This window comes from Rattus norvegicus, chromosome 19, assembly GCF_021556685.1.
Source record: "Rattus norvegicus strain SHRSP/BbbUtx chromosome 19, alternate assembly SHRSP_T2T, whole genome shotgun sequence".
Lineage (NCBI taxonomy): Eukaryota > Metazoa > Chordata > Mammalia > Rodentia > Muridae > Rattus > Rattus norvegicus.
Window position 1 is genome coordinate 11,496,200 of NC_141552.1, and position 13,420 is coordinate 11,509,619.

At 42.5% G+C, this 13,420-nt stretch overlaps 1 protein-coding gene across 1 annotated transcript in view; it reads left to right on the forward strand.

Annotated features, from left to right (window-relative positions):
- The first annotated feature begins 6,220 nt into the window (after positions 1–6,220).
- Positions 6,221–13,420, forward strand: part of Ces5a (carboxylesterase 5A) — a 58,264-nt gene continuing 51,064 nt past the window's right edge. The window contains exon 1 of the mRNA XM_087594497.1: positions 6,221–6,333. The gene's annotated coding sequence lies outside the window, so the exon portion shown is untranslated. The remainder of the gene's footprint in view (positions 6,334–13,420) is intronic.

Consider the following 13,420-nt stretch of genomic DNA (forward strand, 5'->3'; position numbering starts at 1 on the left):
GAAGTGTGATTAAATTTGGACTTTAGTATAGGAACATATTTATGTTTTAATATTTTTATTAACACTGAAAGGTCAAATGTAGCTGAACCTCCTATTTTTATCTTTAGTCTCAACTAAGTAATGACCTGTGACTTAGAGACTGTAGATAAACTCAGACTTGGATGTGATGGTAATGGCTATAGCAAGAGGAACCCTTGTGCTTGTCTGTCCAATGTCTGTCTTAACTGGGAGGCCACAAGTAACAGGATGTGAGGACCATCTGTTTTTGTCCCTCACCGTTTCTCCAGAGTATGGTACAATAGGGCAGTGGGGACTTAATAAATATTTGCTGCATAAATAAATGGTCATATGCATGAGTGCTTATACAAGTGAACATATAAATGAATGGCTATGGGCATGAATATATATATACACATATATATATATGCATATATATACACATGTATATGTATGTATATATATGTGAGTGTATAATCACATGCATGTATGTAATGTATGATGGCTACAGGCACTATACACATACACCACAAGGATGTACAAATGAATGGCAACAGACATGAGTGTATAAGTGAGTAACCACATGTATATGTATTATGTTAGTATATATATATATATATATATATATATATATATATATATATATATGAGCTATCAATAGGTGACTGCAGATGTGAGTGTACAAGTGAGTGCATAAAAGAGGGCTCCATGCACAAATATGTAGACGAGTAGTTAATAATAAATGCTACACACATGCTCAGAAGGACTTGCTCCTGCACTGATGGTGGTTAGACAGGTAAGCTGACTAGGAGTTGGAGGTCTGACCTGTCTCCAGAGACTGTATACCCCGTGAGCATGGGCTATGAACCAGTTCCTCATCTTCGTGCTTAGCACCTCTGCTTTCTCAGCTGTGAAATGCTGTCTCCTCTGTAGCTAAGCTTCTCTGGTCTATGACCTTGCTTCCTTAACCCCACCCTCTTGAATGGGTTAAAAATGAGGATAAAAGAGGCTCACTGCTGGCTCCTAGATATTTCTTCCCACTTTGCTATTTCTTCTCTCCTTTCTTCTGCTCATCTCTCCTATCCCATGACAATGTTTTGAGCACCCCTTTTGCGCTTGGCCTTTCAGTTTTGTTTATTTCTTTTTGTTTGCTGCTGTTGTTGTTTTCCTTGAATGCCCCCTTCCACATTGTCAGATGGATCCGAAGCCTGGAGGGGCTGGCATAATGTGGTTCCTTGCAGACCAGGGAAGACATCGGGAGCGACTGGAATCTTTTAAAATAGACCTGTTGTCGTTGTCGTCGCTGGAATGTATTTTTAGCCCTGTGAGAGATTGGCATACTCTCTCTACCACCATCTGCCAAAGGCAGTTGCTAGGCAACTGACACTGACGACAGCAAGGGGAGGATCTGGGGACTCTAGTGGCTCAGTCCTTCTGCACTGTCTAGTTCTTACATGACAACAGTCTGGCCCAAGAGAATAAACACTCCTAACCTGGGAGAGTACAATTCAACTCAGTTCAAGGTTCCTGAGCTGAGTCCAGAGGGGACTGCCCAGGCAACAAGGACAGTGGCAACCAAGGTCTCTTTGTTGCCCAGGCAACAAGAATAGTGGGAACTGATGTCTTTTTGGTAGGCAGAGATTTTATTTAGAAAGGTCAGGTGCTGTCGCACTCACTGAGCCAATATAGCACAGCCTCAGCTCTCACAGCACTGTAGGGATGGGCCTGAGCTGGACATGGTCTATTGGCAAATGGTCAGTCTAGAGCAGGAGCCCTGGAATGAAGCAGGAGGCAGATGGCTGGGGTTCCTGGGCTCTCACCCAATTTGGTTTATTTTTCTCTGTGTGAGTTGTCTGCCTTTCTCTGGACTCTAGTTGTCTCCTATCCAAAGTTAGGGTGTTGAACCAGGTAGAACACATCCATATAAAAGAAGGCAAAACAATCACAGAGCAAGGATCCATTAACAAGGCTTGGCATCAGATCTTCACTCTACCTCTTATGGCTTGTTTGTGAGTTCAGGGAAGCCTCAAAGACACAGTCTCTTCTGTGAAAGACAGACTTGTTCTTATTATTCTTTGAGAATTCAGAAAATAGTACTTTGATTTAGGTGTATATTGCAGCACAGAAAATAGGTAGATATCAATAAATTTCAAAGCAGAGAAGGTAAATCTTCTATAATCACCTATCCTCTTTCTTATTAACAGACTTAAATCTGGGAATGACTCCAGCCTTCCGTGTAACAAAATTTTCACCAAAGACTGCTGAAGAAATGAGAAGGGTACCCCTGCTATTTTATGCATTTTTAGGAAAACTGCTTTTCTTAGAGTTCCTTATAAACCAGGGCACAGCTATGCCTGGAACACCCACTTATGAAGCAAAGTGGGAGGCAGTGCTAGGGATGTAGACGAGACGGCAGAGCAAGAAGATGGCAGGAACCTGGGATGTGCCGGGCTTAGTACAGATCCCTCCACTCATGGAGGAGGGAGTGAAGTATTGTGTGAGGGGCCTGCGCACTGGTGGGTGAACTGGGAAGGTGTGTTACCAAGTAGGTATCACAGAGGATGGGCAGAGGTGTGTTCTATAGGGAGTCTCTGAGAGTTGGGGAGCATCTGGCTCTAATTGCTGCCCAAGGGGTGGGGAACTGGGGCAATGCTACCCTGACACTCATGAATTCCTGCGAGCAGCTGTTCTCTGGCACCTCCAGGCTTCTATGCTGTGGGCAGAGTGAGTACCAGTAGCCCAAAGGCATTCCCCTATGAATCTCCCAGCGTATACAGTCCTTCCATTTTTTAGTATGGTGATACGGAGCTCAGAGAAAGAATCAGCTTGCTCAAATACTAGAAGACATAACAGAATCCATATTTCCTGACCTCACCCAGGTGAACAGTGCAGCCAACACAGAGGTAAGTGAGTCCACAGGGGTACATGATGCCTTTCACTCTTCTTGAGATAGCTGTAGCTGCTCTCTGCTCTATCCCAGTGCTCCTTCCAATCGCTCTGGTATCTGGTATCTCCACTCGTTGTTTGATTTGGCTTAGTTTCCAGGCACAGGTTGGTGTGATGATGGGAAGAGGGTTGAACTGCCTCTATAATCACTGTCCTGTTTCATGGGGAGAGCCTGGAGGGAAGACGCTTGACATCACTGCCTTCAGCTTTGCCTGCTTCCCCCAGTAGCTTTAGACATGTTGGAAAGTGTGAGGGCACTTCAGATAGGCTCCCAAGTTGCCTGCCATCCTCAGCATGGGATGGAAATAGAGGGCAGTGTTCTCATTGGTGAGAGGACAGGGTAGCTTTAGAATAAACTCGGGCAAATGAAAACTGTCCTTTCGATTTGGTTAGAATCCAAACACCTCTCCACTTCCTCTCCTAGGAAGACCTTGGATCAATGCTTGACCTTCTCCACGTGCTGTGGGAGAAACTAGAATGGTACAGGTCTACTCACTTGCCAGCCTGTGCCAGAACAATAGCTATACTTGACACAGCCACCCTTTGTTTGGCTTCCAGCAGAGCATGCTGGTGGCTCTGCCTCTAAGCCCTCCTCAGGCTGCTCTCAGTGCTAAGATCTGCCCGAGCTGATCCACCCAATGAGTAGTTTATAGTAACACCCTGATTAAATCAAAGCCTGATCTAGGCAGCTTTCCTCAGCTCTTACAGCGCAGTCCAATCATGCTGACTCTCCCATCCCATTGCTGGTTTTCTTTCGTGTGCCTGTGGCTTCTTTTAAAAGGTAGAAATCCCTGTTTCTTCTTATTTTTATCCCCTTTAATATAGACAGTAGAGTTAAAGGAACTGCATTTCAACCCCAAGTTTTCTTCTCCCTCCAGAGTTGTGTTGGAACAGACAAGCATTATGTGAAGGCTTCTTTCAGCCCCCACTTGCCTTCACTGCTGACCATCGTAGGAGATGCCATGTAGGAGAATCCAGACACTGTGTACAGCTGCATCTCAGCATGGCCCATTTTGGCTGGAATTCAAAGAGTAATTATAGCCAAATGAGTATTATTACAACCCACGTCAATCAGCAGCCTTCTCCTCGAATGCTCTCATAAGGAAACAGGGACACTCTCTGAAAGATGCTGTCTGGGTAAAGCCCATGTGTCTTTCTGGGGACCAGGATGTGTGTGCTTATCCGGAGGGAAAGAGTGCCTATTACCTGTTGCCAAGTCTGAAGAGGATAGCCTGTGTGATCTGAGACTGTTGGTCCCTGGAGTTAGACAGATCCAAATTCAAATTCCACATGCTACTTCCTCCCTCTGTGAACTTACACATGGGCTTAATGTCTCTACATCTCCATGTTCTGATGGGTGATTTGTGGCTTCAGGGATTCAGAGAGACAGCGTGTTTAAAGAGCCAAAAGAGTTCTAGGGTGATTTGTTAACAGAACTTCCTTTCCTCCTCATTCAGTAATTAATCATCAGCTCTTTGTCCTCTGTTGGGGGGCGTGGCTGTGTGATTGTGAAGGCTTTGCATCAGCAGCTGGATGCTAAGACACATTTGTCTGCGTTTTAGGCCTCCTTTGGAACACAAAGCAATGGGTGCAGGGAGAGTTTCCTGGAGAAACGAGTGTGGGGAAGTCATACTGAACATCACATTGGCAACTCTTCTGTAGGGGGATGGGATGCCCTGGGGAACAGGGTAGGAACAATGGGAATTGGAAGACTCCCATAACTGTGGAGTTCCACCAACTTTAGAACAGTACTTTGGGAAATCTCATGGGTGTGAAGGAAAGACTTTGTCTCAGTAGAAGTTTGGTGGAGAAGAGCTCTTTGCCTAGGCCCCTGGTGGCCTGGTTAGAAAGAACATTGTTATGGTTTCAATCTGCAATGCCCACCATACACTCTTGTTTTGAACATTTGGTTCCCAGCCAGTGGAACTGATTTGGGAGGGTGTGGGTCTAGCTGGTAGGCATAGGTTTTCATGAGAGGGTTCCTAGCTCCTGACTCTCTTTCCACTTCCTGATCTGCATGATGTGAATAGCTCCCCATACACACTCTTACAATTGCCACCCTACAGCCGTGGTCTGAACCACCATACCAAGCCTCCTCTGTCATAGCGAAACTCCTTGAGACCATGAACCCAGAGAATTCTTTTCCCCTTTGAATTGTTTCTGCCAGCTATTTTGGCCATGCTAACTCAAAAGCAACAAATAAAAATGCTTCTAAAAGTGGGTCTACAAGCAGCCAGGCAACCTTGTTCGTAAGCATGGGGCTTGGGCATGGGGCTTGAGTCAATCTTGTAAATTTGCTCCCTTCAATTTACTAAAACAAAGATTTGCACCTGATAGGGACCATAATTTGAGGTGTCTGGAATTTCTTTGAGAATGTGTTAGGGACCTGGGTGAGGTTTAGAGACCCTAGGTCCTTCTGCTAGGTCACAACCATTTCCCAATAGCCTTGCCTTCCCCCCAACCTTTGATGTATGGTGGAGTATTTAAGATCTAAACTATAGCATCAGGATTTAGAGAAAAAAGCCTAGTGATCCCATCTCTCAATCTCCTCCATGTCTTCTATGGACAGGTCCTTAAGATGTCAGTTCTGAGGGGGAGGAAAGTAGTAGACAGTAGCGTCACCATGCCATTTCATCCTACCCAAGGAAGGGGGATAGCCATCTTTAGGACTTGCCCAATGCCACATCAAGTATCGGTAAGGACATCCCTATTGCCAATCCATGCCTTCTGACCATATCCTCCCCCAAGCACAGCCACTTTTCAGGAGCAGATGCTCACGTTTTTCAGAACCTGCCCTGGCTGGTTAGGTGGCGAGGTGTTCTGCTTCATTATAAGTAGAACATGAAGCATCGGGCATCTTTAGTAGCTTTTGGCAGGCAAAGGATCAGAGCCGTGCTCAGCATCCAAATGTAGAGTCAAAAGGCTCAGAATCAAAGGCAAGGCATTTTGTTTGAAGTCAACTCTCAGGTCATTATACAGCACTTCTGTCATTTAGAGGAACAGCGATGAGGAATTTTGGCTGCAGCTGGCTGTCTTGTACTGTCAGACAGTCCCGGAACATCCAGAACCTTATTGTTGGCTTCAAAATTAAAATAAAAGCCATTGATATGGAAGAACTAAAGAGGAACAGCTCCAGTGGGGTCAATGTACTGTTTTCAGATATTTTGGGTTGGCCTGTATCCCATAATGAGCGTGAGAGGTGCTGGAATTTGCCATGGAAACAACCTGAGGGATGCTGGGAGGATTTAGAACTTGGTAGGGGATTCTAGCTATAGCTGGTACCCAGTGCACAGGGAAGATGAGTGATGCTTACATCGCTAAGAAGTCGGAGGAGCCAGATCCCAGCGGCAGGTGCATCTTACCAATGATGAGGAAGCTGTTCTCCAAACTGTAAGGCTGGGCAGCTTGGTGTATTTTGGATACGTGCAATTAATTTTAGCTTCCCATTGAAACCAAGTGAGGAGCTTAAGAGATTTCCCTGTCAGTAAAGTGGGGCTTGAGTTTGAATCCTTAATATCCACATCAAAGCCAGGGGGTACTCCTATGACCTCAGTGCAGGAGGGACAGGCAAGATAGGGAAATCCTTGGAACTTGGTGGTTAGCCTAGCCGACCAACACATGTGTGAGCCCGAGCTTGTGCAAAATAAACTTCTAACAGTATTCTTGACAGTATTGTGCTCTTGGATCCAGATGTTGGTACCGGTGTCAGCACAAAGTATGGAGGTTGAGTATACACTGGTAGGTGAGCAGCTGCACAGCTCCTCCTTGCTTTTGGCTGAAGGAGGATGAGCTTGTATTTCCTGCCTCAGCCTAACCCCACTAGTTTGATTGCTCCATTTCTCCTGGGTGGTGGCCAAGTTCTGGGACATTGCCCTGGGCTTTGGGCTCAAGCCCCTGGAAGCAACTGTAGCATCACATAGTAATTTTTCCTGGACTTGAGTTCTCCTCTTCTTGGCCAGGCTCCTTCCCAGATTTTATTATGGGATGGCACTGAGCTGTTTCTTCCAGACAGTGAGGCTCCTTGTCTATCTGGGGCAGAGCTATAATTAATTTCCTATTAAATATCTCAGCTGCCTTTTCTCTCCGTTAACATTCGTGAGAGGGTCTGAATCTCCCTTAATTCCCTGCAGCTGCTCTCATTCTGCATGGCTTCTTGGGGATATGATTCTTTTGTTTCCTTGTTTTTCTTTTTAAGCAAATGTTTTGTTTTTGAGTTCTGGATAGGTGTCATCTGGAGTCTTTAGGGAGAAATATCCCCCTCTGAAACTTCTGGACAGGGCATTAGAGCTGCTGGTTGGGAAGAGGTCATTGCTTGTGATTGGTCAATGAGATTATCACCAAGGAAGGCTTAGTAGGGCAAGGAGGAGAGCATTTGAATCTGTATCCACATTCTCTGCTGTGTGATCTTGGGAAATTCCTTACCTTTTTGGGCCAAATTATTACCATCTGTAAGGATGGGGTTGAGTTTAATTAAAGGTTTACAGTTAAAAACAAAAGCAAATCCATCAGAACCCTCATTAAAATCAAGGTAAATTAAGTGTGATTGCTAATTTCATTGGTTAAAATGGTTAGTATCATACATTTAGCTCAATGTTTCTCAGCCTTTTTGATCTATGGACCTTTGGATCCAGATGGTTATAGGAGGCTGTCCTATGCACTCACAGTGACTGAGAAAGGCCTGAGAAATATTCAGATGTTGACAGAGACCCCACAGTGGGCAACTGTTGCCTCTGCAGAGAATTACAAGTTTAAGCTGATTGACCTATTAAAAGATGAGGGTCCAGGGAATAATGAAAGGTAATTATTGGTCCACTCTCCATGGCCTTCTGGTGAACCAGGGTTGCAGGAAACAGTTTAAACATCAGTACATTCAGAGTTTCAATAGTTCTCAGCTTAAAACTTCCCCCATGGACCCAGGATCCTATGTGTTTTTGTCAGCTCTCTGCTGCTGCTTTCAAAAAGTCACCCTAAGGACAAAAGACTTGACTCATGTTCCAAAGGTTTCAGTCCATGGTTACTTGGCTCTGTTTTTCTGTTTCTGGACCTGTGACCATGCAGGACATAACAATCATGGTAAAGCAAGGAGGCTAGAAGGGAGGGAGAGGAGAGGACAGAGGATAGAAGGGAGAGAGATGGGGGTATTCCTCAGAGAATTACTCCATTCAACTAGGTCCTATGCCTTGAATGTCCATTACTTCTCAATAGTCCATCAATTTATGAATGTACTACATTGATGAAGTCAGAGTCACCATGATTCAATAAATGTCTAAGACCCCCGCCTATGAATATTGCAACATTGGAGGGAAAGCCTTCAATACACAAGCCTTTAGTGATAATCGCATGTAAATCATAACATCTCCCTTTAGATATGGACTGAAACACACTCTCTTGTTTACGTGTCCCTGAAATCTCTGGGTTTTAAAGTTTAAGATGTCAAGTGGAATAGCCAGCATCCTCAAGACTGTGATTAAAACCTGTGTGGGGTTGGGAACTTCCTACTAAAGAAGCCTGAAGCCATGGATCCAATAGTCACTAGTAGAGTGAAGCCTAAATACAGTTTATCTGGGTTTCTGCTCTAGATTGGATCTGGGATGCTGCTTCAAGGCTTGGCTTCTTCCAACCCGTGGGAGGTGGAACCTTTAAGAAGTGGGGAATAGTAGGATATCTTTAAACCACTGGAGGTGTGTCCTCCGAGGAGACTGTTTCTGCATTTTCATAACCATGCCCAGGTCTGCAGAGAAGGACTTATTGTAGAATATGAGGGAGATTAAAGCCAGAGGCATCTGGAAGAGTCCAGAGCAAGGAGAGAGAGAAATAGATTTACTATGGTCACCAATCTGAACTGGGCCATGAGACAAGAGAGGCAGCATGGAAAGGTCAGCAAAAGAGGAAGAGAAGAGAGAAGGGGAAGAGGACGTGTGGATCAAGGAGGAAGCTGAGGACTGAGAGAACAGAGGGAAGAGAGGGCAGAAAAAGAGATAACCAAGAGAGTGCATGGTCAAAACAGAAGCCCCTGTGCTGAAGAGGTTTAGGGTAGGGGCTCGGGTATGCCAGCCAGGATGACTCTGGAACAGGTATTTGCTGAGAAGGCCTATAGGCAGCATGTCCTTGGGTAGGCTAACAGCCACCTCAGTTGGCCATTTGTTCTGAGGTTATTTGGGACCTGATAGTCTCTTTTCTTCTTCTTTTGCCTCTGTGGCTGCTATATGACAGGCATCTGACTAGCCTTACCCTATGCTCTCACTATGATGCAGGCCAGGAAACAGCCATGAGATGCTGAAAAATGTCCAAAACTGCAACTCAACATAAACTCCCCCTCTTCCTAAGCCAATTATCTCAGATAGATTGTTATAGTAATATAAAGTCAACTAACACGTTTACCCCTGTTAAACTGCCTTTTTTTCCATGTGCCCAAACGTCCAAATCTCAATCATTTTTATCACATCCTGTCTTCTGTTAAAGTTACCAGCACTTGCATGAACCTCCTGGCCCAAATCTAAGTTCTATGGGTAATCTTTATGTCTCAGTTTCTCTGTATGCTTCCCCCCTCCATCTAGTTTTCACATGAGCCATTTAGTGAAGTTAATAGGCAGAGTATATCAATCCTTTCCAAGAATGAACAGGTTAACAATGTATTGGTATATGATAATATATCTCCTTCTATTCCTTCCACCCACTGGCCATTTTTCATTCAGCTAGCCATTTTCTTGTATTTATCAATTCAAGAAGAATGGGTTCAGCATAATAATGAGAATCAGTTGTAGAACTATGAGGTCTCAAAACCTTAGACTCTAGTAGAGTAGAGAAGTCTTATATTTTCAAGAGTAAGTTTGTGATTGAAATCAAGTGGTAGTGACAGGGAATTCAACTCCATGGTGTGGTGTCATGTACTTGTAAAAACTGTGTTGAGTTAGAGAAGAATAGGGCTCTGCTTGTGGTGTTCCTCATTGTGTGGATCAGGATTCCCACGCACTCCTATGCTAAGCCTGTGGTGAACAACTATTATCTTTGACAGATTCCCATTTGACTGGTTCTTTCCTGGTAGAAATCAGAGAGGATTCACCTGGACTGATGAAAGAGCTTATATCATTGGCTGACAGTGTTTTCAGGGCTAAATCTTGAGCTAGGGTTTTGGCCGATAGATGAGTATAATGGGCTAACCAATCATGAGTCAGTGTTGGGAAAATGTCCAGACAAGCATATATTGAGTATGAGCTGGAACACCCATCATCTGTGCTTGACAGTGAATGAATGAGGACATGGTCCTGACTTCCACCACTCTGGGTATATGACCGAGGAGTTGACTATTTTCATCCATACTAATAACTTGTCATCAGAACCAGTTAGTAATGGGCCCCATCCTATTAACTTATTCTTCTTTGGGTTACTGAAATATAATTCACTTTAAGGAGCAGAGAAGGGGCTCAAGGGGTATCTTCATATTTCTGTAGGTATGTGACCACCAGATCACGACACAAAACATAGAAGCTCAAGCGATCTCCTGTGTTCTTCTCCCTCTTCAATACTCACCACCATGAGGCCACTGTTTGCCTCTATTGTATAATAGAGTTTCTACTGAAGAAGCTTTAAAAGTTTATGAAGTATAATTTATTATTCTTTTCTGGGTGTTATATTTTGTATTCTCCTTTAGAAATCTCTGCCTGTTATAGTACCAAAAAAAAAATACGTTCTCCTGAGTTCACATTTAAGTCTACAACTTATCTTTAACTAATTTGTGTGTGTGATGAGTTATGGTGAAGGTTCCTTTATAGTAAGTGAGCCTTGCCATTGGGTAGCATAGGTCTCCAAATATTTTTCAATATGCCTTGGTTTTTCCATGTAAGATTAGAATTACCATTTCAATTTCCAATAAAGTGAAATGAAATAAGCCACCTGGACTTTCATGTGGATTCAATTTACTCAGTCTAGTCTGAGAAAATTGATATCTGTGATGATTAATCTTCATCATTCACTTGCCTGGATTTAGAGTTATTTAGAAGATTGGAGAAGCACGCTTCTGGAAATGTCTATGAGGGTGTTTATAGACAAGTTTAACTGAGGGGAAGACCAATCCTAAATGCAGGTGGCTATAGTCCTAGATGAAATAAAAGTGGGGAAAGGGCCACTTCCACCAGTGCATTGGCATTTCTCCTGTCTGCTTCATGGCCTGATATGATGTGAGTTTCTGTGCTCTACTGTGATTTACCCTCCATAGCACATGGAAACCTCTAAACTGGGAGCCCAAGTAATCATTCTGTCCTCAGCTTGTTTCTGTGATACATTTTTGTCAGATTAAAACACAAGCATCTTACTGATATTGAGTCTTTGAACCCATGAACACATTTTAACACTGAACACATGGTTACTTGAGATCTCCTTTAGTTTCTCTTAGCAGTACTATGTAATTTTAGGATACAAATCATTCAAATCTTCCATTTAATGTATTGAGTATTGGATATTTTGATTCAGTCATACTTTGCATTTTGAAATATTTAGCTTCTTTGTTCATAAAGAATAGAAAATTGATTTTCATATTGAAAGAACATTCCCATAAATTGAATAAGGATTGTTTTTCATCTATGGTAATAAGTAGTCAGTAGAACTAGTTGTAAGTTTGTTCAACTGACCCGTGATGGCTTGTTGTAGTAAATATACCATTTTAAATCATGAAATTACTGTTAACACTTTTCTTCTAAAAATCAACCAACCAAGGATAAACTCACTTCAGTAAACACACCTCTGAGTATCAGCAAATCAATACTAGGGAAACCTGAGCAAGCACACTTCTAAGAAGAACTCAGCCCATTTATTCTATCTAAAAATCCATCACATCCTGAACCTTGTACAATTTTCCTTGTGATATTTTCCATTGATTCTTGGATAATTTACAAATGTGTTAACTTTCAAGGTGTAGAAATTTTATTATGTTTAGTTGCTGATTTCTATATTGTGAGAGGATATAATCTGCAAATTTTTAATATTTTGTTATTTATTAAAGCTTGCTTTAGGAAAATTTCAGAAGGTGGCTGAGGACATACAGGTGTGGTATGTTAAAATTCCCGGAGAACAAAGTTGGGAAAGTTGGATAACAGATGTCAGTTGATGTGGGTGATAGCTGAAAATCTCCAGTTCAAAAGAAAGGAAAACAAAGGACATTGGCAAACAGATCATGGATAAGTCAAGATCTGCCTTGAAAGGATTGGAGGTTCTAGGAACTTCTTCCCAGTGAGAGGTACTGAACAGGAGAGAGAGAGAGAGAGAGAGAGAGAGAGAGAGAGAGAGAGAGAGAGAGAGAGAGAGAGAGAGAGAGAGATTAAGAAAAATCAGCAGTGTATTCTCAATAAAAGACATTTTAAATAAAAAATAAATAAAAAGAAGCAAAAGAAGGGAGTTTGCAACAGAGGGAGACAGAACACCAGGAAGGACTTTATTTTGTCATCCAACTGTAGCAGTGGAAAGATGCCATTAATAGAGACCTGTGCTGAGTGACCCTGTGTTTGGTGACCCTCAGCTATCAGACCCTATATTTCACAAACCTCCAGCAAATCAAATGCCACAGGATTATACCCTGAGACAGTCTAGTAGAATACCTTGAGACTGTGAAGAACAAAATTTGCATGCAATATTCAACAACATAGAAACCTAATTGAATCTAAAGACTATGGAAAACATAGACACAAGGTTCAGGCAGTACACCTAATCTTAGTTGAGAAGAACCACTGAAGGACAAAGTCAGCACTTGGAACCAGACTCCAGAAGTCTCATACACCCACGTTTGTGATCTGACCTCACAAAGGACTGCTGAAAGGTGAGAATAGCATTCATAACACTACTCTTTAAGAATGTCATAGAAGCATGGCTAGTATCTGTGTCCTGACTTGGTAAAGGACTGCTCAGGTGTATGGCAGATGCCGAACCCATATCATACAGTATATAGTATAGAGTACTAATAAATTAATGCTCATAGTACTATCAGTGTTTTTTTCTTCATGAAATGATTGACATTTATATAGTTACTGTATTAAAAGTAGTGGGCCTACCCTTTAATGATGATTGTTTGTAGATAATATTTTGCTTTCAAGCCTGATGGCCCTAATTCTCATGTAGAAGAAATCAACAACTCATCCCTACAACAACTTGAATACTGCAGACGCCTCCACTGAAAAAAAATTAAAAGGTATCAAAAAAGTAAACCAATGATTTAATCCAAGATGCAAAGTCCTGATGCAAAATAAAAGAAACATAAAAAACCAAGACAGCATGATACTTCCAAAACTTAAACCTGTAGTAATGTCCTCTAGTGAGAATGCGTTAGATGAACTCCCAGACAAAGAGTTCAAATGAACAATAACAGGTATGTTTAAGAAAATAAAGCAGGGCACAAATAAACTTCTTAATTAATCCCAAAAGAGTTCAGACAAACAACTGAATGAAATAATGATGTCAATATTAAAGTGGATGAGAGATACTGAAAAAA